Genomic DNA, 21,852 nt, shown 5'->3' with positions numbered 1-21,852 from the left:
AAGATGTCATCTTCATTCACTTGAAGGGTTGGTGCATAGACTGAAAGAATTGTGATGAATCTGTTATGTGAGAGAGGAACGCAAAGTTTTATGATGCGATCACAGATACTGGAAGGAAATTCCATAGTATCAAGCAAGGATGTTTTAATTGCAAAACCGACTCCACCATTTCTAAGGATACCCTCTGGTTTACCAATCCAGAAGAGTGTAGCCTGATGATACCTCTGTCATTTGATCTTCTCCTGAGAGACGGGTCTCTGATAGAGCAGCAATATCTATATCAAGTCTCCGTAGCTCTGCAGTGACAAGCACTGTCCTGTGCTCTGGACGGTTGGATGACCCTTTATCAAGAAGACATTCCAACAGCATAAATTGAATTTTTTTTTTTTTTTTTTTTTTTACACAGTGATCACCACTTTTACTCCTTTTTAGCCACAGGAAACTAACCATTTTACTCCTTTTTAGCCACAGGAAACTAACCAGTGATATTATAACAGACAATTTTTAGTGCACCTTTTCTAGCACTTTCCCAAGATACTGGATGAGCAGTGCTCTCCCTGAATAGGACTGCTCAGTCACAGGAACCCCCACCGAAGTTGGCCTCTGTCACAACGATGTTAAGATAGGGTTCCTGTCGCCTCTGTGCAGATTTGTGACTGTGTACCTCTAACTGGCTAAGTCTGTACACGTTGCCACTCCTCCATCGCCAAAGGACTTGCAATAGAAATAAACGACAAATAAAGATAAGATAGAAAAAGATAAAAGATAGATCTCAAGTAACATCTGTATATTGTTGTATTAAAGTGACAAGTGCTTGTATGACACGAGTGCCACTCTCTAAGTCTCCGCAACAATAACCCAGTGACAAGCCATTGCAAGATGACTGGTAATTGCTTTGACCGCAGATTTCTCATAATATTTGTCCTCTCCGAGCAGGATTGCCTCCACCACGGCTTGCAGGAGCTCCTTCTACCCTGCTAATGTCATTTACCCATGACTGGCACTTCCGTAGCTGGGCACCAGAGCATGGTCCACATGCCAGTGGGTCATGAATGTCGCAGTCAACAGGGCCTAAGCTCCTCTGGAGGTTTCTGTCAGGGTTACCTCACCCTTAACCTTTGGTTCAAAAACCTTATCCCACAAGGCAGTGGGGATTCAATTTTCTAGCGCTAAACACTCGCCATTCACCAGAGCCCCGTTAGCGTGGCAGACCTCATGACGTGTACATAGGGATGATTAGATTGGATTGGGAGAAGCTATATATGACGCTAGAGCATCGCCCACACCAATCCTTGAGCTATATATATATATATATATATATATATATATATATATATATTATGGCTATGTAAAGACCAAATTTAAACTTGTTCGAAAACATTATTTATTTAAGATTGTGAAATAAAAAAAAAAATAAAAATGAATGCGTCAGCTGACCGGTTTCGAAGCTCACTCAACAGAGCTAAAATCGAGCTTAATTACATTTTAAAAAGAAAAGGATGGGAACAATGAATCGGAGATGAAAAAGTAGGGGTGGGGGGAATATATATATATAGATATATGTATAAAAAAAAAGTAAGGGGGTGGAATTAATTATTAAATAAAAACTAGATTAATCCCTAAGAGCTTCTCTTTTTGTTTGCAAAGAGGTCTCAGAGTCTTAATATATATAGTTTCTAGAATTTTGAGATGATAAAGAGAGTGTGACTTGCTAAGGATGGAAAAAAAAAAGTCTGCACTAAAATTCGAAGCGCAAATACAATTATTTATAAGGTGCTCTCCTATAGATGAGCCATGGGTATTGCTCAAAACGTCCGAAGGTAGGTAATTTCGATTTCGAATTTTGGATGGAACATGTTGTTTTACCCTATTATCTAATCTTTGAGGCGTCCGCCCGACGTAGCGCACACTGAGCTACATTTAAATAAATAAATAAATAATAGAATTGTTATGGTGAGGGGGGGGGCCGTCTTTACAAATTGAAGACAAAATGGGTTTACAAGAAAAAACACGGGTATTTGATGCAAAGTAACATTGTTGTACGACAGAAGAAATTTGCTTGGCAAATCTTTCACTAATATTACCTAGCCAAGGTAGGGGTAGGTAGATAGGGCATTTGTCGACAGATGCCTGTTTAATTTTATTGAAATTAGAAATTTTATTTCTAATTGTAGATTCCACGATTTGCAATGGAAAACCATTATTGCAAAGAGTCTTGGTAATAAATTTGACTCCATTTAATTTGGTCTCTGAACATCATACAAGCTTGTAATCCAAATCCGGGTTCTTGTATAGAGAAATTCCTATGGAAGAAACCTGTATCAGCGCTCCTTGTGCATTAAATGTATATTTATGCAGATCAAAAGGGGTTTGAAAGAATTTCTAAGTGGTGCACTATTAGTCCAAAAAAGGTTCAAGGACAATGCAGATAGTAGGGTGTCAAGTTCAATAGAGAGGAGCAGTAAAAACCAAGTGAAACCACATCCATAATTTAAAAAGTTTTAAGAAATCTGCTCTATTTAAAATCATAGAACAAACTCACAGTATGAGTGGATAAGATGAAATTCAAGAAATGATTAAACTCTCGTGTGGACGATATTCCTTGTTACAGAAATATAATTTTGGTAAGGTGCGAATTTTCCAGACGCCGCGTGATTCTCGTGATCCAGTAGTGAATAATGCCCAACCAGCAGTAATATTTAATCGAACACGGAAAGCAAAACAAGCTATAGAAGGTGCAAAATCAACCTTTGGGATGCAAAGAATTAATCGATGCTGTGGCATGTGGGAGAGCAAGTCTATGTCTATGCCCAAAGCATTTGTGATCCAAAGGACTCCTCTCCTTGTGTCTTTCTCTCCCCTATCCCCGTGTCTTTCTCAAACCCCCTCCTCTTCCGCTATCTCTCTCTCTCTCTTTCTTTGTTCATCTTTCTCTTTCCTTCTTCAGCTGTCTGTCTTTGTCTCTCTTTCTCTCTCTCATTCTTTCTTTCTCTCTCTCTCTCTCTCTCTCTCTCTCTCTCTCTCTGTGTATCTTTGCCTCTTATTCTGTCTCTCCTTCTCTGTATATCTCTCTCCCTAAATTCTTGTTTCTTTTTCTCTCTTTCCTTCTTTCTCTCCCTCTCTAAAACAATAATCTATAAAGGCCCACGTTAAACCAACATTTCTTTTCTCTTTTTCCAAACCGTCTATTCTCTTTATTATTCCTATTTGAATCGAACAATATGAATGAAATTGAAGTTGCTATCAAAACAAACACAACAGGTTGTTTGGTTTATATTCCTACCCTTACCCTAACCCGAAAATAACATGTTTTTACTTGTTTCTTTAAATTCCAAATCTCTTGTTATTTTCAACGTTATAATTTCTTGAAATTCTTTATCATTTTTATCACATCAACTAGGAAGAAACAGTTCACAACTTATATTATCATTTGATTCATAAAACTAAGAAAGAAACCTAGCAATGCCTATAGGAGAGACAATAACTTGAAAAATTGGAACAAATTACGTCTTTATTTATTACTAGCAGGGTGCGCGGCGTTGTTAGGTCATCAAAAAATACACTTAAATATGATATTTTAATGCGTACAGATTTCGTATTATTATCGAGTCAATTCTCTATTGATTATTATATTGCACCCAATATATAGTAGTGATTTCAAAAATAGAAAAAATATGACTTGGTTGCCATCAGTTAAAATCTAAACCAAAACCATCCAGCTCTAATTGTTACTGGTTGAGCTATCGTCTGATGGACAAGAAATAAGTTAAAAATGAACCGACTTTAACGTATAAATGTGAATATTTGTGCATGCATTCAAATAACGTTTCTGGACGACTTACGCTGTCCAAGTTCCATTGTCTTTTTTTCTTTTTTTGTTCAGTTTTAATCCCTTAGCAACTTTATTTTTATTGACTATAACAGAATGGTCCACAAAAAATGCATTTGACCCGCCTTGCACCTCTCTGCAACCTTACGTCTCAGAGATGCACTTTAAAAAAATGGAGACAGACATACATAGTGTGTTTGTATAAATTAATTTCATAATAGGTATGACCATAACACAGGCTGAATTTTCGACACCCATAGCAAATAAGAGTAAAATCTTGTAAGATAAAATTGATTCATTGTAATTTTTGCTGTATTCTAAAGAAGAAATATTATTAAATATCTCTTCTTTTTTTTTTACGCTCCGTAAAACCGATGTATTTTCCAAAGATTCCTCAAAAATCTAAAAACAGGAAAAATGGAACCAATTGTTATTTCTATGTATTTTGATGTAAACAACGAAAACGTGATTTTTTAAAATTTTCTCAAAAATCAAACAATTTTGTTCATATTTTACAGACATATTTAATTATATATAAACTGAAAAAAAATAATTTACAAAAGAATTCTCAGAAGATTTTTTTTTTTTTTTTTTTGAGTGGGGTGGATTATGTTTAAGTTTTTTGCATATTAAAGTGTACTGGAATGATGAAATTAAATATATTTAACTTTGGGTCACAATCGTTGCCGAATTATGCGATTTTTCTCAATTTTTTGGAAAAAAGATCTTGAAAGATATATTAAAATTTTTAAGATTTACAAAATAATGTTTTATGTATTTATTTATTAATTGAATTTTTTAGACTTTGTGTAAAAAAAAATGTGGAAGATTGACTTCAAAAACTAATGAACTGACAATCTTACTATTAAAATTTTTTATTTTTTTTAAATCGGTGACGTTTTTTGTGAATGAGCAAATAAAAAAATATATTTAGAAATCGAACGTGAATATTTTTTTCTATGGAAGACCAATTTGTTCATCTTTGCATCTTACAAATAAAAATCGTTGCATAACCTATGTTACTTGTTTCTTCAGCGTTAGAACAAAAATTGTAACTGAATCAATTATGAGTTCAAAGTTAATTAAATTTCTTTGTGCACAGCTGATTTTACAATTTGTTAATATCAAATAAAAAAGTGACTTTTAGTTTACAATTCCCTACAAAAATTTTTAATTGGAAATAAATTTCTGATAAAGTTAAATAAAGGATTTAATTAAAATTTAATACTTTGTTTTAGGAATTAAAAATTAATATTTCCTAGAATAAAGAGGAATTTAGTAGAATTAATTTAAATATTACTTCTTCTGGACTACAAATTACGATATTGAAAATAAATAAATTGTTATCAACAAGGAAAAGTTGTCGCTTAATATTTCAAGCCAAAGGTAAGACTTTTACTGTTATATTTCATTTGTCGTCGTCCACGACTGAAGATGCCTCCCTCCCCTAGGTTTAGCTTCAGAGTTTTCCTTCTCCTAGACAGATGATCTGAGATTTACAGGTCCACCAGCACCAAAGGAGTTTGCCTCGCGCCTGGGTCCTAAACCAGGTATTTCTGGGACCCTGCATAGGTAGTTAATATTAATGGGTTAGTTATTAAAGGTAATATATCTACTGAAAAATTACACTCCTCAGAATAATAAAAAAGATCATTACTATGCTTTCCATTTCATTTTAACTGGAAGAAAAGATAAATTCATGCAGTGGAAGCAACTAAATTTGCAACTGGTTGGTATGAGATGGAGAAGTTAATATTTGATGAAAATGTTGTTCATATGTTAGTTTGTGAATAGGATAACATGTTAAAGAATGATTAAATTGATATTAGGAATTAAATGAAAATTTGATGCCTGAACTCTGCATACTTAAGACGATAGGATGAATAATAAAATGTATCTATTTGATATAGAGTAAAGTAACGACATATCTATGATTTGAAGTACAATTCAGTATAGGTATATTTGGAAGTAAAGTATAAGCTATGGCGTATTCAGTATTTATCGTCTATTATATAAATCTCACCTGTCTGTTTATATGTATGTATGTTTGCCTAAAACTTTCGACAGAGGTAATGGATTTTCACGAGATCGGTATCATTTTGAAGCTCGACCCTCCGGACGACAAATATCAAAAGATTGGCTAAAAACATTAATTCCTTTACCCTCAACTGAGTACTTTTCTACCAGGAGGGGTCGCTTTTTTCGCCAAATTTTCGAGTCATCCCTCTTTTCCATTGACTAGCCTTAATTTAAATCTTTGCCACTTTTAGTTTAGCGATGGACACAACAACAAAGATTTTTTTTTTTTCACATTCTTATCCTCCTTTGTGGTACGAGTTCGATCTGCCTGCCTACTACTACTTTTTTTTTGCTCAACACACACCTCCAAATACCCGGGCAATGCCGGACACCCAGGCTAGTGTAGTATAAATAGAAATATGGACATATTTACAGTCGATATTAACATATAGAAATTGTAGATATATTTTTAATAAATTTTTGACTTCTAAAAAGAAACTTCGCCTTTTGTTTAAAATTCGAAATTGGGTTTTGCATAACAAAGAATGTCAGCTCAGTTTTTTTTTTTTGTATTACTTTTTTGTGTTGGGAAAGCGATATAGAGATTGCTATTTAATATAAATCACATCTAAATCTACGTACTATGGCCAATAAGTATCTATTTTATAGCTAAGCCATAGAATAAGAATATGCGCTAGTGCATGCCTTAGCAATAGAAATCTATGCATGTTTAGTGTGTATCGATTTTTAAGAGGTCAGCCTATTAAAGTTAAGGACTGAAAGCTAAACCCCTCTCCAAAGGTACGTGCAATATATGTGATTTTATAGCAGCCTAGGAAGAAGAGCAATTCGTTAGTTTTCAAGAGAGATGATTATAACTTACAGAATACACATTAGGATATACAGATCCTTGGATAGTTTTCTCATTGGTCGCTTGTGTCATGTGATACTGTCGTCAACTACGTCCACCAGAAATATGTTTATTTTACTTTTGTTGTGAGAAAAAGTGTGTGGGCGTATTTGAAATTATGCCGTTCCTAGAACTTATTTTTGTGCAAAATGTGGGGGAAATTGAAATAAATAAAGTTCGTTTATTTGCACGCAAGCGTGTGTGTGAGTGAGTGACTGCACAAAGTACATTTCAATGCAGGTATAACTTGAAGATCCAGTGTAAGTAATTTTATATAAAATAGCAATATGGATATATTTATAGTATATACGAAATTGTATATATTACTTAATAAAGTTCTTCTGCCCTCTAAAGTTTAAAGATAAATTCTCGTTTCAGTAAATTCAGAAATGCATTTTGCGTAATAATTATTAGTAGCTGTTTTTTTTTGTTTTTTTTTTAATTGACTTGGAAGAAATAGTTCTAAATAGTAAGGATAAAATATAGTTGTTAATGTTACATTACGGTTCCAAAGATGGTGTTAGGGTTATCGCAGAAACTTTTACAGTGACTAGTTCGTTTGAAACTAGAAAGTTAATCTATCATGATTTTTCCCGTTTTTTGGGGTGGGTGGCTGCTTAAATTCAATTGCAGACAAAGAAAACAGAAAAACAAAACAAAAACAAGAAAAAATAAAAATAGCATTTTTGCAATGGATTAGAATTAAATGAATTTCAGAAACTATAAAAAAACTTATTTTAATTTGTATGGAACTTATCAAATCGTTAAAAGGCGCCATTTCTGACAGTTTTTTTTCTTAGATATTTTTATAATCCAAGACCTCAACTTTTTCAGCTTGTGTGTTTTTAATGGCTGTTTGTATCAACTCCAATTACTATGGAAGAAAACAGATTTCCCTTTTATCAATTCACTAGCATTGGTGCCCGGCGTTGCCCGAGTGTTTGGAGGTGTATGTTAAGCAAAAAAAAAAAAATAGAAAGTGGTAGTAGGAAGGCAGGCTCGAACCCGTACCGTAAAGGAGGAGAGAAAGAACTCGAAAAAGACATGACATCTTTGCTGTTACGACCAGCGTCAAACCGAAAGTGACGTAGGTTTAAATTAAGGCTAGACAATCGAAAAGAGGGGATGACTTTTGAAAATATCTGTGAAGAAAGCAACTCTTCCCTGTAGAAAAGTGCCCAGTTGAGGGTGAAGAAATTAATGTTTTTAGTCATTTTTTCGGTATTTGTCATCTGAACGGTCGAGCGTCAAAACAATACTGATCTTGTGAAAATCCGTCGCCTCTGTCGAAAATTTTAGGCATACAAACATACATACACAGATTTATATACAAACCGATTAAAAAGGTTGCGCTATCTCTGAATACCTTTTATGAAAAAATTTCAAATGTTTAGACCAGAAATTATCTGAGTAATTTTGTAGAGACCGCAGAGGTAAAAAAATTTTAAACTTTTGACCCCTATTATGACCCCTTAACATTTATTGTTTTGGGCTCAACTCACGTTATTAAGTTAGATCCATGTCCAAGGAACCTATATCTAAAATTTCAATTGTTTATACCCAAAATTGTTGGAGGAGTTTGGTAGAGTTCTCAAAGGTCAATCGTGGAACTTTGACCCCTTAACAGCCAAATTTCTGGCCGAAAACAGATTACAAAGATTTTCCCAAATCTCCATACCCTGTATATCAAATTTCGAGTCTTTAGACTGAGAATTGACAGAGTTATTGTGTAGGGAAATGGACAGACAGACAGACACACACACACACTTTCACTTTTATAGATATATAGATATCCATAAATAATTTTGTGCGTATTAAATCAATACTATAACCTTTCTTAGCAATGCTCTTTCTTTCCATTAGCATCATCATCACCACCACCATTGCCATCATCAAGAAATCTTTTCAAGCATTTAGGGATCTCTACGGTGAAAGGGTGCGATTTTGCTGTTTGTCGGATTAGTTTGGAGCATTTAAGTCGAAGGAGGTACAAATGTTTTGAATTTGTCAGAGCACATTCCATCAAAATACTTGTAAAATGCAACATTGCAACATTTCAGCGATTGGACAGATTTGAGCTTGGTTGATAATGCGGGACATATTAGATTTGGGATTCTGTTTTTAATCCTGTCTAAGAGCAAGAGACTAGTGGCAGAGACACTAGTCCAGATGTAGCAACAATCGCTGTTAGTGTAGTTTAATAGCTTCACCATTTCCTTATTGTCCCAGTGGCTCACTTGGTTACCATACTTACCCACTTTGGAAATGAGAATTTTGCTCTGATTTTCATCCTAAGTAAAATCTTAAGCAGATTGTTTTAGTTTTACTTTATTTCTGTAATCTAATTACATAAAGTAGGATCCTTAAATAAAATATTTGGGGTATTTCAGAATTTGGAGTTCATTTCTATTGCTCATTGAGATGCTGAGAATTGCATATTTAAGAAAAAAGTAGCTGCTTATTATATCTATAAATAATTAGTTTGGTATAAATAAAAAAATTTCTTTGGTCTCTATTTCTCTATACATTAATCAGTAATACCGTTGATAACAAGAAGTTATAGTTATTCATTTAAAGCTAATTTACCTACAATTTACTCTAATTTGCCTTCAATTTTTTTCTTTCCTCCATTGTTACAGAAATAACAGGATATTTGTGCAATCACTTAGTAAAATTCTAATCATTTTAAAATGAGGCTATTACTCCTATTATTAGCCTACAATGACGCCAGTTGAATTTAGAAGGGCTTTCAATCAATTTCTCAATTTCTAACACAAAAAGAAAGATTATAAAACTAATTACATTAAGGCTATTCGTAAAAAAAGAATTTGGTGTTAATTTAAGAAAAAAAAAGGCACAATAATGTATCGACCTGGCGTTGCCCGGGATTCATTATATTCAATGTTATATAATAACATTTTTATGTTCAGTATCTTTATTTATTAAATTTAAAAGCCATTTTGTCTTTCTTTGTCTGTAAGTTTGTTCCAAAACAGCTAGGACAGTTCTTTGGAAATTTCACACAAGTGTACATTATGTATCTGGGTGTGTTCTTAGTTTTTATATCAGAATGGCTCTGATAAGTATCAATAATCAAAAGTCTGATTAAAGAAAGAATTGGATCAAAGTTAACACTCTTATTTGATTGAAAAATGGTCGTTAACAGATTTCAATGATAATAAAAGTATGGGATGGTGGAACATTTGTTGATGCTCATTCAATCCCAGACAATGTTGGGCCTCCCTGTTATTATATATATTACATATATATATATAATTTCCCCCAAAACCTCAGTTCTTCTTGCAGGATTTCTTCAACCTCCTCTGCCGGCAAAGAAACACTTCATACGTCCAAGATGTGACGTGGCATTCTGTCTACTGCAGAAAATAAAAGAAAAGAATTGCTCTTCATCAAATTTGGAGTTATGTAATAAAATGTTCATCAGCTCAGTCAGATCATCAGTGTTGCCAACTGAGATTATAAAAAACCACTAGATCAGAGAAAAGACATCTCCAGAAACTAGCTTGATTTTGAACTTTTGCCCTCTGACATTTTTAAAAACGCTAATTCAAAACAAAACAAAAAAATTCCCAAAAAATGAAAAATGCTATATTTTAACTTCCTACTTCCTAAAAATATTATGAATATACATAACAAAATATTCCGTATTTTCTCACTATATATTTCTGGAATTACATTGAAGTAGTTAACTCTCCAGAAGACTGCCAAATTTTATCAGTTAGTTTAAACTGTTTTTTGAAGGTGTATTTTGTTTTGCAAGAAACAAATAGTAAAATCAAACAGTGTTTATAATAAAAGTTAAACTAAAATATATTACAAAACCTATTAAAATACCTAAATATCGAATATTGCCAAATAAATTCTCTGCAAATATAAGAAAAATTAATATTTGCAAAATAAAAATTAAAAAAGAAATCTGCAAAATCTAGGCACCAAATTTATATGTGAATTTAATTAAGAGTTTTAGAACTATTCTGAAGAGGAGATTGGGAAGGGTAAGTAAAAAGGTAAGCATAAATGGGAAAAATAGCAGATGGAAATCTTTGAGAATAAACGGAAGGCATAAACAGTTTGTCAATTTAAAAAAATAAATTATATCCATATTTAAAAGCAGATGAGAACCCTTAGGTATTTTTTTCCAAAAAATGGGAGTATGCTTTTTTAAGCGATTATGTGTGAAAATTCCAAACAAATATTTTAGAATTTAAAGTGGGGGATCATTTTTTCATATAAATTTTTAATAAAATGATTCCTAATTTCTAGGACATTCTAACTTTTTGGGACAGGTAACTAATCTTTAGTATCTATCTAATCTTAAAGTCTGGCTCGCAATGTTGTAAAACCATACAAAATTACCTTAAAAAAAAGAAAAACATGCAGAATTTATCTCCCATAGCAAACAAATGCTTAAGTTTTGAGTCCTAAACCGTTAAATAGCCTTGGAAATAAGGGTGGTACTTTACATAAAATTGGCTAGCACTTTTCATGCCCACCACCATTCACAATCGAGTATATCTTTTTCTGTGCTGAATATTTCATAAACGAAAAAAAATATTACAATTTAAATGTTTGCCAATTTTATAATGTTTTTATTTTCGATTTATTTGTAGTATTTTTTACTTTTCCAAATAAAGTATAGTATCAGAACAGACTATAATTTAACGCCTAAGACCAAGATTCCCTCCTGTCATCACCAAGAGTCTGATACTCACTTTATTTCAACTGAAATAAATGGTCCTCACCCTGAAGCAAACCAGAAATGGAAAATTTACATTAAATTCTTTGCCAAGATTGATGGAAAGATGGTTGGATGATGCTATTGCTTCAAAAGTATCTCACTCCTGAGATAATGTTTTACTTGTATAAAAGCAAAGACGTCCTAAAATGGAGTACTGTTACCACATTTGGGGAGGTGCCATGAAAAGTACTCTTTCCTGCCTTGACAGAGTACAAAACCGACTTCAAAATCTAGTAAGCAACGCCCTTTTCTTTCTACAGAAAAGATGTCCGTCTTTCTCTATTCTATTAATTTCATGGAAGGTGCTTGACACCCCTCGTCCCACTAAAACATTCATAACAAAGCAAACTAGTCTAGCTATAACCACTGTCAATAATTTCACCCCCCCTCCAATAATTTCACCCCCTTTCATGAACAAAGTTTTTTTTTTCCTAGAATTATCTATTTGTAGAACACATTATCATGGGACTGCCGCCCACCTGAATTGCAAAATTAAAAAAAGAGAAAAGCTTAAAATGCTTTCCATATTGATTATACTGATCTTGGTTCAGATATTCTTTTGGTATGTGTGTGTATGTATATATTTAAAAAATGACATAAAGAATATTTTCGAATTAAAATCAATAATTCACAGTAATAGAGGGGGAAAACATTTTAATAAAATTTTCGTCTTTAAGCAATACAAAAAAAAAGTATGGTGACATTCTGTAACATATCTTATTTTTGTTATTTCTTTTTTTAAATCAGTGTTCTTGTTAGGTATTGACACATTTAAAATGTGTTTTTCTGTTAATTACATGTGTAATACTAAAATGATTTTAACTTGAGATGGTTCCTCATTTAATAATATCAGAGAACCACATAAAACTATTGTTTACACCGTTGATCTTTACGATTACGTCAGCTTACATATGTAAACAACGTTGTGACAAAATGATTCCAAAGGCAGGTGGTTGGCGAAAATAAGCTAATAGAATAGAAAACATTTCAGTATTTATAGTGAATAATGGGTGATTTTATCGTTTGTTGAAATACTTGTAAGATTAACATAGGCACCGCCAAAAATGGCCGCAAAATCAAGTTGTTGTTGTTTTTTAAAACTAAATTACATTTATTAAAATCCATTATTTCTGAGTAACTTTTTTTTTTCCAGAAAGATAAAACCCTGAATTTTATCATATAGAAAACAGAATAATGTAAAACTTTTTCTACTATTTTTAATTCAATTTTAAATGTTAAATTTTCCCAAAAAGTTAACAATTGACATTTTTTGTCTTGCACAAAAAACGTACTTAAATATTTAAAAAAAAAGGGTTTTTGAAATAATTAATTTATTTATTTATTGTCTAAGATTTAGGATGATTTTCTAAGAGAATATGCAAAAATATTATAATATAAGTACCTGAATTTCAAATAATTCCACTTATTCATATAGGTAACCAAATATTTCGCGTCGTCGTAGAGTTCAGATCGACTCTGTTTACGTTTTCTTTTGATGGGAAGAAAACTATGGAAGACCAAACAGGCCAAAAAAACTTATTTTTCAGTGACGAAAATTTCAATGTATTATTAAGCTGAGGCTGGCCAGTACCAGATGGGTGACCATTTGTATGAGTTTGGTTTTTAATGTGTATGTGTGTGGGGGCCAGGCTCCCCAAAATGGGGGGGGGGGCAATTTAAAGCAGAATAAAAAAAAATTATTTCAGCGCGTTTGGTCCACCGTAGTCGAAAGGCGGCAAACGTTTTCAAACGGGATCGATAAAAATGATGCTATTTTTAACACAAAGGGCACAATATTTATCGAATTTTTTTTTTTTGTATCGATTATTCAAAGCATGCCCTGTTTAATAATGGTCATGCATTATTCGGCTCGCTAAAAAAAAATTGTTAATTTATTTATCAAAAATTTTGAAATGGCTTTTTTCGTATAAATATTAAAAAAAATTTTTTTTTGTTTTGCTTAACTTAAATTAATTATTTTACTTAACATATTCACCGAATTTCACACTTCAAAACTCAAAAGCGGGATAATTAAACACAATCGAAGTTCTGATATTCAGACGTCAAAATAAGGTATGCAAACAATTTTTTTTTTTTTTTTTTTTAATCTATAATTCTGTCCCTTACAACAGCACAATATGTTTTATTCAGTTTCAGATGATTATTTTAAGCATATTTGTTCCCACTTCAAAACAAGGGGGGGGGGGTTGTAAGCAAAAAAATATATATATATATAAATATCGTTTATGAAAAATAAGTACACTGTTATAAAGTTCATTCTTCTCCTAATAATCGCTGAAAATTTCGTATTGATCGGATAATTACCTGATTTTTGGTAGATTTTTAAAAAGACGGTCCGTCAAAAAGTACTGACCTGCCCCCCCAGTTTTGGCGGTGCCTATGCAACATTGCTTTGATGTTCATTTGAATTTTTTTTTTTAAATTGCAGAGACAGTAATTTATTTGTTTTTGTTTTGTTTTGTTTTTTACATTAAATAATTAATTTAATTATTACTATCTGTACACACACGATGTTGTCCAGGATCTATTATGTTCCAATTTATTTTGTAAATATTCTATGTTCTACAACCACGTTTCAACCAATACTGTTTAAATTATAAATCAGCCTTCAAAAAGAAAAGCAAATAAAGAAAAACAACTATTAATAAAATAAGAGTTATTCCCCTTATCTGATTTTTCTTCTATAATGATTTTACTTTTAAGGTGATTGCTTAAGAATGTCTACATATTACTAAAGTCACTTAAGTATGTTTTAAAAAAATTTATTGGAGTACATTAACTTATTGCAAATGAGAGTACATTAACTTATTGCAAATGAGAGTACATTAACTTATTGCAAATGAGAGTACATTAACAAATGAAAATTAGTCAGTTTGATTTGCTATTTAGGTCTAACTTCTCAAATCTGGCCAAAATAACTTATAAGATGAAAAATAACAAAAATGAGATAAGACTAACAAAAAGACCCAAATTGAATGAGGATCAAAGAAAGTTCTATACGTTCAATACTTTTTATTGTCATCGCCTATTTTTCAATCAAATCGATTGATTGCTTGTTCTAGTCGGACACCTATCATGTTGCACCAGGAAAAGCTTCACATGCCTCCTCACATAGACTTAGTCCACAATACATTGTAGCTTACATTGCACTGTAGAGAACCTACTGTTGATTTTATAAAATCATTTTTATATAATGGTTTAAATTAAAGTTTAAAATGCAACAGTCAAATATGAGTCAGTTTTGCTCTAAACATGTTTATTCATTTCGAATATTCCCTGTCTTATCAAAGAACCTACTGTTGATTTTATATGCCAGGCCTTTCTGCTTGCACGGTGATAAAACTTCTGAAATGCATTTGTGATGTTAGGTTGTATAAGGTGTTAACTTTGGTCAAAATCAGTTCCTTCTTTAATCGGATATTTTTGATTATTGATGTTTGATACATATTTGAGGTATTCTGATACAAAACCTATCTAAAAAAAACTCGCAGACACATAAAGCACATTTGTGCAAAATTTAAAAAAATCGTCACAGCCATTTCGGAATCCATGGGGAACGACCTCGCCCCCTCCCGATTAACAAACTCACGTGCTTGGGAAGGGTTGTTCCACAATATATCACACAGTGACGAGTACGATATGCAGTTTCTGTCTCACATGTTTGATGCGCTTTCATTTTTTTTTATTTAAAAACAACATTTATAAAATAAACTAGCCCCCTCCAGCATTGCCCGGTTGTAAAATACACTAAAATATATTTAAATTTGTGCAAATTTTGTAGTTACTATTATAGTCAATTCTCTATTGATCATTATATATTATATTGTACCCAATATATAGAAGTGATTTCAAAAGTACAAAAAAAAAATCATGATTCGAGTGCCACCAGCTAGACTCGAAACCAAAACATGTAGCGCTCTAGCCTTAGTTGTTAGCATTTGAGCTATCATCAGATGAATAAGAAATAGTTAGAAAAATGTACCGACTTAATTGTATGAATATATATATATTTGTGCAGGTGTACAAATAACACGTTTGTTCGACTTACCCTTTCCAAGTTCCAATTTTGCCCCCTTTACAGCTATTTTTACCGGCTAAAACCCCAGAAATAAACAGTTCACAAAAGTTGCAATCATTTGACCTACTTCGCACTGCTCTGCGACCTTGCATCTCAGAGGAGATGTACTTTGAAAAAATGGAGACAGACACACACAGGCATATAGCCTTTTATATATTAGATTTATTTCTTAGACTGAGTACAATATTGGACGAAGGAGAGAAAGAGTGGATGAACATCCAAATAAATAACTTTTTGTTGATAGTATTCTATCTAAATTCATGTTTTTGTTTGGATTACACTTTTTCCAAAGACTACATTGTTGAGAATCCATTCCCCAGGCACCATTTTCTTTTTTTTTTTTTTTTAATTCCCAACCAAGAACCAAAACTCTTCTATTTTTTTACTTTGAAACTTAGAGATATTAATTGCAGACAATTGTGAATCGCACTCCTTATCAGAAAGATGGAGATACGACTTCTTAAAGAAGAAACTATTCAAAGAATGTTAGAATATGATTGGCTGTTTGGACAATATTTATTCGTTTTATATTTTGTTTGAAATGATTTAAGATTTGAAGTAACGCTGGGAATTCCAAAAATGAAAGAATTACTTGTTTTAAAAGTAGCATGAGATCATTCCATTTTTGCCCTCTAATTTCTCTCCCTCTTTCACACACACGCCCTCTCTCTCACACACACACACACCCTCTCTCCCTCTCACACACATAATGTGATCCTTTTAAGAAGAGAACCCCCACCAGAGTTCTCAAATGTGTGTGTGTGTGTGTGTGTGTGTGTGTGTGTCGCTCTCATTGACCCTAATTGATTAATTAGTTGAAATTCCATAACATATAGTAACTACTTCCTAAAGTTTACTCCATCCTCTATCGCCCAATCCTACCAAAGCCTCTCTCTAACATATTTAAAGTACCATAATTATCTAATAATCCCTTAAACAACTCTCTTTCCCTCTTTGAATGTATACACTTTATACAAGATCCCCTAATATGCCTATTGCTAAACGTCACATCCTTACCTTGTCACCTAGCAACTCCCTCCCTCTTCTGATGAGAAGCATTAGGCTTTGAAATGCCTGGCATAAAGAGCTTTCATAATCCCTATACACTGTATTGTTTCAAATCGGTCAATAAATCTATATGCATCAGCATATATTTTTCTATTATCAATATCCTTTCCTCTTGTATCTAAGCTGCATCTGTATGTCAAGCTTTTATTATATCGAAGTCTCTATTTAAAGAATCCTTCTTGGATCTCCCCGAGGATATCAAAACAACATTGGTATGATCGATTTCAAATCTGTGCCTTTTGTTAGAATTGAAGCCAACGGTACGAATGTTGTTCTGATCTTCTGTAATGTTTTGTTTCATTTACATTCTGAGCTCTAATTATTCTGCATGCTTTTCTTGACTGTTCTTTGAAATTCTCTCTTTTTTCAGCTTTTTGTTCATTTGGGTATTGTTACTTGGAGATGAATCGATGAAGACTGGCAACAAAATCCCACCCCCTCACTATAGATAACAGAAGATTTTTTTTTTTTACTTTGACAGCTTCTTTCCTTTAACCACTTACCTTTTGAATTTATTCTGTTTTCGTGACTATATGCAGAACTGTAAATGTAATGTGAATAAACATCTTACTACTCAGTTCCCTACCCAAGTGACAGTGTTTCTTGTTTTGGATAAATAAAAGTAAATAAAAACAATGTATGTATCTCGCTCCTAACACAGTCTTCTACCTGTATTAGATCCAAATACATCCGAAGATGGAAGACAGTTTCCACATCTGGGAAGGAGCTGCTAAAAGCACTCTTTCCTGCCGAGACAGAGTACAAAAGCAGCTTCTAAATTTAGTGGCTAAGCCTTCTTTTCTGCTCTACTTCATCTTTCTCGCAGAAGAGACGTGGCGAGTCTCTGCTGTAGCATCATTTTCATGACCGGTGCTCACCTGAGCTTCTATCTATCGTTTCCTCCTGTAGAACATTCACATCAGACACTCGTCTAGCTACAACAACTGCCAACAATTTCTCTTATCTTAGCCTATATTGTAAGGCTGCTTCCCAGCTAACTATAACATGGCCGTTTTCAAGTCTAACGTGTAATAAGTTCCTAGTGAGTCGTCCTCTTAAATAAACAAACACTACCCAAGTTCCATCATTACCGATAATAACGCTGTTGTCTCAAGTGGCGCTCATTATATTTAGGTATGAGCTAAAATGGCCGAAGAAACATGATTATGATTCTTAAGCCTTATCATAATTAGTTTTTTAGTTTACGCTTAAATTTTGATGGTATTTGAAAGATAAAAGACCAAAGTTTATCTCTAGTAGGGGGAAAAATGTATATTTACGTGTTAAAAAATTTACGGTTACAAATGTTGAAAAAAAAATCCCCAAAATTCATTTTAATTTTAAATCGGAGAATAAATCAACTTTAAAAATCTCTGGAAAAATAATTATCAATTTTCTGAAACTATTTCAACGATAATTAGTAAATCAAAATCTTAAGATATTAAATTATGAGGAAATGTACACGCTTTGTTTTATTAAAAATTTTATAATTATCAAAAAGGGCGGGGCGTTACACTAAAGAAATGTTTTCACTCAAATTGTAAATACAAATGCCTGCTGACTTTCACGCTGACCATAATAATTTTGCTTAATAAAAAAAGAAAATGTTTATTTAATCACATTCTTTGTTCTTTCATCTACGCAGACGATACTACCATTTATGGCAATATTTCAAAAGCCGACGAAGACTGGAATATTTTCCTTTCCTCCGAATTGAAGCATGTAACACAATGGGATAAAAAAATGACGAGTTACCTTTGATGCATCGAAAATCAAACTTGTATCTTTTTTACCGCCAATGCTCATACCCCTACTTTGTCCCAGTTGAAATGGACGGTTCTCGTCTTGAAGAAGCACTCTGCTTTGACAAGCTTCTGGGACTGATCTTTACCTAAAGACCTGAAATGGAAGATCTACATCAGATCTGTTGCCAAAATTACTGGAAAACCTATGGCCCCTCCTTGTAAAAACGTTTGCAACAATTGCTTGTCTAGTTACAACAATCGTCAACAACTTTGCTCACTCTGTGTTTAAAATTAAATAGAAATTCCATGAGCAAAGTTTCCTTCCTAAAACTGTCCATCTGTGAAACACAATACCGTGTCTGCTTCCTGGCTGACTATAACATGAATTACTTAGGACGTCTATCCAGTCATGACTGACGGAACAAGAGCATGCTACCCCTGTGAAGTAAATAAAGGGTTCTGCTCGAAATTCCGTCTAAATTCCCGAGTTTGACAGAAACATTCCCAAGTTCGACAAGATACACCTGAAGAAGGTCGGATATTACATCGACGGGAACGTTGTGAAAATCACATTCAAGATGAGAACAGTAGTCGGATGAATAATAATATGAGTAACCAATCCTCATCTCATAAATTCAGAAACGTTATATGATCTTCAAATCTAATGAGCCCTCGTCTTAAATAATCTAACCCTACCCAAGTTCCACCATAACTGATCATGTTATCTCACCATCTACCTAATATTTAACCCTTATCCTAGAGTGGCCTGCAGGCCTTGATAAGTGGTAACCTCTGAGCTAAAAAAAAGAATTGTTTTTTAATGTATACTAGTAAAAATTTATTTTTCTTTAAAAAAGTTTGGATGAATGAATAACGCGTACAGAAATATGTCGGCAAGTTGAAATGCAAAATGTTCATTTCAATTTGCTGACATATTTCTATGCTTTTGCGTATGCACAAATTCATTCATAGCTTTAGTGGTTTAATTTTAAATCTTTCTTATCTGTCGATGGCTCAAACAGTAGAGAACGTGATTGGAACGCTGGATGTTTTGGTTTCAATTCGAGCAGATAGCAACAAAGTCATTTATTTTTTTTTTTACTTTTGCCATCAGTACTATATATTCAATAGAGAATTGTCTCAGTAATAATAAATACAGAAACTGCATGAATTTAAATATATTTAAACATATTTTATGACCAGGCAAGATCAGGCAACCCACACAAGTTCTGTAATAAATTTTTAATCAAACACACGTACAATTTAAAAAAAAATGCTATTTTTTTCAAGTCTTGGGTGACAGACCATCACCCACTATTTTATATATTCCAACTGAGAGATATTTTTAAGTTTATAATCATCCCTTTAATTAAGTGCAATTGTTTGAATTTCTGTTGCACTTAGTTCACCGAATATATTTGCCAAGTAATAATAAAACAACAATACTTAATTCAATGATGTCTTAATTCAAAATATTAATTTCATTAACATGGACTTTAGGGTTTTTTTTCGTAGTATGAGAATTTTTATTTTTTTATTTTTTACTTAACATTTTACGATACTTTATTTTCATAAAAATACAAATTCATGCTTTTTTTTTAATACTAAAAACTATAACTTTAAAAAAGTGTTTTTATTTATATAACATAATACATGTTACTAAGATTTTAAAAAAATAATGAATTCACTATATTCAGTGATCGTTAATAAATACTAAAACTTTCATTAAAATTGGTTCATTTCTTGAATTTTGATGCATTTTCAAGTGAAGGAAGGAGTCAAAATGTATGACAATTCATTTTGCACGTACCTACTTGACCTCGCGTTTGGCCCTTGATAAGTGGTGCCCCCCCTTCCCCCAGTAAAAAAAAAGTTATGTCATTGATTTTCCAAACCTCTTATTTAACAAATTTGTGTTCATATGAATTATTTTTGAAGATCTGTTTTTTTTTTTGTTTTTTTGTTTTTATACAAACTAAATAATGAAAGCAGCAGTTAATTCCACATGTTGCATATAGGAATCAAAGTTTTTTTTGTTTTTTTTTTTTTTCGCTTTTTTTTTTGTTTTTTTGTATTATTGTGTATGTGTGGGAATTGTGGGCGGCGAATTTCTGTGAGAATGGCGCGAGTTAAAAGCTAAATGTTTATGACAATCATAAACTCATCCTCTTCTCACAAACAAGATTCTTATTATTTACAGCCTTTTTTTCAGCTATTGTTTTTCTACCTTGCTTTTGACTCTCTTGTTTTTCCATAAAAGAAAGTTTGTCAATAAAGAAAGAAAGAAGATCGCAACCTTATGGAAATAAACCAGAAAAAAACAACAACAATAAAGGTCGTTTAGTTTAAGGTAATAATTTTTTTGCTTGGCCATCTTCTTTGAAATTGCCTTTAGTCATTCTGCTAGTTTCTGAGCAAAGAGAAGAATACCGGATTATATTTTAACAAAAAGCTATGAGAAATAATTTCCAAACTGGATATTTTTTATGCAATTGGAGTTTAAAACTATTTCCTATTTAAAAAAAAAAAAAAAAAAAAAAATGAGCCCGGGATTTAATTCTGAACGACTTCACTTTTTCACTGCCGAATCGAAATGATCCATTTTGACCTGACTTAAAGGTTTGTCTTTTTCTTATACGATACAAATCTGAACGATAACTGCTTACCAATTAAAATACAGTATCAATATAAATTGTATTATATATATATATATATATATATAATGAGAGAGATATATAAAACCAAGTTATGTGTTCATCAACGTTTCGTCTTTATTGCAAGACTTCCTCTGGATGAATGAAATTAAGAAAACTATTACTAATTTGAAAAATATATTTTTGATGTTGCATTTCAGAAATGAAAAAATCATTGGAAATTCAAAAAAAAGAGGTGGATAATGTGGTGAAAAAGAGGGAGTGTTTTTCATAACGTGATATAACCGTTATTATATTTAAAAAGATATTCTTTTTGAAACAAATATGTCCATTATATTTAAATATAGAGGTGTAACTGAAATGAGATGAGTGTATTTTTATTATGTAATTTATTGACTGATTATATGTATTAATTATTATAGATGGCGTTTTCTATAGTGTGAGAGAGTTAACCTGTGTCTAAAATTAAATTATGTTCTTTTAATAGAAGTTTACTTATTAATGGCGGTACATTATAGAAACCTTCACGTTGTTTAATTGTGCTTGAATTTGCGATAAGCGCAGATTCAAGAAGTCTATTGCGGTTTATTTAAAATAAATGTAACTATTTTTTTCTTTTTTGAAGTCAAAAGTATGATTTTGCTGCAAAGAATGAGAGAATAATGCATTCAGAGAATCGATATTTCTTAAATCTGTTTTTTATTCATTGAGACTTTTCTCTAATCTACGTTGAGTTTCACCAACGTAAATATGATGGCAAAATTGGTAG

The 21,852-nt window shown here is 32.3% G+C and overlaps 1 protein-coding gene across 11 annotated transcripts in view; it reads left to right on the top strand.

Annotated features, from left to right (window-relative positions):
- The window catches only part of LOC145269173 (zinc finger protein castor homolog 1-like), a 750,830-nt gene that overhangs the window by 411,281 nt on the left and 317,697 nt on the right, over positions 1 to 21,852 (top strand). Inside the window, exon 1 of one of the 11 annotated variants that reach the window (XM_080124815.1) lies at positions 20,918 to 21,048. The exons of the other annotated variants lie outside the window; for them this stretch is intronic. The gene's annotated coding sequence lies outside the window, so the exon portion shown is untranslated. Of the gene's footprint in view, positions 1 to 20,917; positions 21,049 to 21,852 lie in introns of those variants that run through there. 11 annotated transcript variants of the gene reach the window in all.

The sequence above is a fragment of the Euprymna scolopes genome, chromosome 4 (genome assembly GCF_053919585.1).
Source record: "Euprymna scolopes isolate OS-2025 chromosome 4, ASM5391958v1, whole genome shotgun sequence".
NCBI classification, from domain to species: Eukaryota; Metazoa; Mollusca; class Cephalopoda; order Sepiida; family Sepiolidae; genus Euprymna; species Euprymna scolopes.
Note: the sequence above shows the minus strand (reverse complement) of the source record. Positions and strands in the feature narration are given on the sequence as shown.